This window comes from Lathyrus oleraceus, chromosome 4 (assembly GCF_024323335.1).
Source record: "Lathyrus oleraceus cultivar Zhongwan6 chromosome 4, CAAS_Psat_ZW6_1.0, whole genome shotgun sequence".
NCBI classification, from domain to species: domain Eukaryota; kingdom Viridiplantae; phylum Streptophyta; class Magnoliopsida; order Fabales; family Fabaceae; genus Lathyrus; species Lathyrus oleraceus.
In genome coordinates, this window is record NC_066582.1 from 221,751,595 (window position 1) to 221,756,027 (window position 4,433).

Sequence of the window (4,433 nt, forward strand, 5' to 3'; positions counted from 1 at the left end):
ATTAAGCAACAAATTAAAGCGAATGAAATAAAAAACTGGATTCTAACGTAAGGTTAGATCCGGTAAAAAGGTACACAATAGTTTCCGGTGTAGAAACTATTGTGCGAAAAGAATTAACTAAGTGCTAAAAAGGAAAATAGAAATTGCAAGGGAAATAGTGTAGAACTCGTAAAAATAATAAAGAAACAATGCCTAAGCTGCTGGAAAAGAAAATATGCAAAAGCAAAAAACGGCAAAAGAAAAATGTGGAAAAGCGTGGAACCCTTTTAGGTTTGGCAAGTGGCTATTTATATTGATGCCTTGAGTAACTGCTTCCGCTTCCAATGGTCTTCAACGTGCAAAGTACTTAGGCGTGGACATCGGCTTCAACTCTCCCTCAACGTCTCTGAAGCGTTCCTTGCGCCAAAAATGTAGGGGACTGGTGTGACGTTCGTCACACCATGTGTGACGTTCGTCACAGGAGTGTGCAAGGCGTGACGCTCGTCACGCCCTCTGTGACGTCCGTCACATGCACGGCACCTGCGTTTTGTGCTTTGGGCTGGGCTTTGACATTTGGTTCATTTTCTCTCCTTTTTGCACCTCCTTTTCTTCCATTTTTACTTGTGCTTCAAAATAAGCCACCTGAGACAAATGGGAAGAAAATACCGCGTAATATCTAATAAAATGAAGTGAACTGAAATAAATAATAATAAAATTTAATTGAATTAAGTCCTAAAATATGATATAATTTCGTGTTATCATGTGCCTTCTTGTTAAACCTTTATTAAAATCAATGCACCAACATTCTTTGAAATTTTTACCATGAACTACGAGGTTTTGATCCATCATTTTTATGTTGGTACGTAGGCACAAGACCAAAGGTCTTGTCAAACACAAAAATATAATTAATGAATTCTTTTCTCATCCTCCCACTATATATTTCATCAAATATCATTTTGACTAAATCACATGCATACAAAAAGGACTCCCTAGGAGTACATAGGACACTTTGGGTGCTAATACCTTCCCTTTTGTGTAACCAACCCCCTTACCTGTAATCTCTGACATTTTATTAGTTTTGATTTAAAAACTTCTTATATTTGGGTTTTGTTCGTACTTTTGCCCTTTTCCTTTGGAAACAATAAAAGCGCGGTGGCGACTCTGGTTTTATTGATGTCAAGTTTATCCATAGCTTGATGGTCATGAATTTACCGTTACAACATTAATGTTAGTGGAACAATTAAAGTAGACGTGCACATCCATGGCTTCCTGGAAAATAGGAATGATGATGAAATTTTGAACATATCTCATTGAAAATGACAATGAACCGTAAAAAGGGATAATGATGACAATGACGTTAGCAAAGAAGTGGAAGTAGTGTCAAAAATATGATAAAAAACGATTGAAACATGGAATTTTAGGGGGCAATTTGTTACCTAGGATTTTTTTACCTGACAAAAAATGGCAAGTAAGAATAAGTGTGCCATGATGAAAGCTATTGAACATGTCGAAAATTATGTTTGTGGCAAGTATGGTCGAAGCAGCTGAAGGTCGAGGAGTGTGGGTAGCATCTGTGGAGTTAGTGAAAATTTCAAATGCTCCAAGTTGGTTATTTAGCTCGATTGAAAGAGCGGGAATTGGATTAGAACAGGTGGTTACTCAAAAACACGTGGAGGCTCGTCGAAGATAACGGCTGCAGGGAAGTAAAATGTGTCGTGATTTGTTTAATCGACCGTTTTTAGGTAGTTATTTTAGATTAGTATATAAGGGGATGTTTGTTTACATTATAGGGGTCCGCAATTGTACTCATATTTCTACATACCCAAAGTATTTGCGTAATTGAGAAACGAGTGAAGAAAATGTGTGTATGCATTCCATATTTATAAATTCCAAGCATTTTTACATTCAAGCATTTTTCTGCATTCATTTACATTTCGATCATTTATCATTTTATCATCATTTTTACATTTTGATTTCAGTTATCTTTGTCTTTAAAATCTCTTACTTTCAGTCGTATCAAAATTTCACATTGTTATCTTCACATTGTGTTTTTTATTTCAACCATAGCATGGTGTTCAAAGATTTAAATTCACACAAATATGTTCTGGGATATTTTCGAGTTTGATCCCTTAAGTATATATAGAAACTTCTTTTGTTTACCAAATTTACTAGTAAACAAACCTTCACCTAAAAAGGGTTTAGAGTCAGCCATCTATATTGGATCTAATAATATCACAATTCAAATTGATAACACTTAGTTGTTCATATTCTGTTTTAAAAATCTTATGGTTTTAAAGATATGCAATGTTTCAAAACACTTGAATAATTATGAACACTTGAAAATATTGCTTGAATTGTGTAAAATATAATTTGAAAGAGGTTAATTTGTTTTATGATGTAAAACGGTTTATATACAAACATAGAAACCTTTATGGATATATAGAACACTTTGGAAAGGTACCATGAAGCATTAGATGTAAGTTTAAGGAGTGCCTTAGAGGAGGGGTGAATGAGGCACTTAGATGATTTTCCAGATTTTTTACGGTTTATTGATTTTTACTTTCTTGAGATGCTTATGTGATGAAAAGCGGTAAAATGCGGAAAGTAAAGAACACCGCGATGTAGAGTGGTTCCCCTCACAGATCGAGAGTACTCCACTCCCCTTTCAACACGAAAGAGAATTCACTATAATGTTAGATTCCTAGACAAGACACCTTAAGGACTTTCTATCAAATTCTAACACATCGAGAATAATCCTCTTGGATTTACAATGTTTAAAGTCCAATCGAGACTCAAATTCTCACAAAAGGACCTCTTGCATCCACACACCGGATAGCAAGGATAAAACCTTACAAACTTATTCTTAACAATTCTAAAAATAAGTTGTAATCAAGAGATACAATTCTGAATTTTTGTAGAAGATGAAATAGTTAAAAATTTGAAGTATATCAATTTATCAATTGATCTTATCCTTTGTAACACTTAATTCTCACAACAATTATACAAGTGTTCTTTGTATGGAATGAAACTATGATGCTTAAAAAGAAGGTTTATGCAAGGTTTCACTCTTAAGAAAATTTGGAAGAACACTTAAAAAATGTTTGAAAGAATATGAGTAATTGGTTTGAAATTTTTGCAAGGAGGTTAATTTGAAATCTGAAAAAATGATGTATATATGTTGTCTAAACACCTCCTCAAATGGATGCAATTACCCAAAGGATGCCATGGTTCATGGTAAAGAAAATAGAAAAGTTTCCATGAAGAGATGCACAGATTTTTGCCTCTGGTTCAGTGGTAATCGATTACCTTAATATGGGTAATCGGTTACTTGCCTCCAACATGCAAAAATATTTGAATTTTTCACAGAGTAATCGATTAACTTAAAATGGGTAATCGGTTACTTCATCCTAGATTTGAAAAATAGCTTAAAAAATGAAGTGTTATGATTTATTTGATGCATAAAATTACTTCCAATGATTATGGCATGAATGAGACATGTTTTGAACACTTGTATAATCATCTAGAGGTCAAGTGTTATACCTATTAATTTGAAATACGAATCTTCATGAGTTTCATCGAGACTTGATCATTTAGTTGAAAACTTCCTTCATGAGCTTGAATATTGATCAATCCTTTTTGTTAATCAATCTTAGACTTGTAGCAAAGTTTGTTGTCATCAAAACATTTGAGAAGTCATGTCTTCACAATCTCCCCCTTTTTGATGATGACAACCCAAAAAAAATGAAAGTTCGATCCAAGCATGTTTCTCTAGCAAATGCTCCCCCTTAATTTATGATTTAAGGAGTCTTTTGAAATCTGCATTTTGCAAGTTCCACCAATGACCTATTCTTTCTTTCAACTACTCCATTTTGTTTAGGAGTCCTTGGAGCCGAGAAGTTGTGAAATATTCCTTGATCTTCACAAAAGTCTTCAAAGGAAGTATTCTGAAATTCTCCACCATGATCGCTTCTTATGGAGGCAATTGTTAATGATTTGTCATTTTGAATTTGCTTTGCATACTTCTTGAACTCTTTGAATGCATCACTTTTCTCCACTAAAAAGAGTGTCCAAGTATATCTAGAATAATCATCTACAATAACTAAAGCATATAAGTTACCTCCGAAGCTTCTTGTTCTTGATGGACCAAATAAGTCCATATGTAACAATTGTAGTGGCCTAGAAGTGGACACCACATTATTAGATGTGAAAGTTGATTTGGTTTGCTTCCCCTTTTGACAAGCATCGCAAAGTCTATCTTTGATGAATTTTATCTTTGGCAATCCAATGACAAGGTCATGTTTTACTAACTTATTCAAGTGATCCATGTGAATTTGAGCAAATCTCTTATGCCATAACCATGAGTCATTGTTATTTGCCACAAGACACTTAACTTTCAAAGAAACATCATCATGGGAAATCATGAAAATGTTATTAATTCGCTTACCTATAAGCAT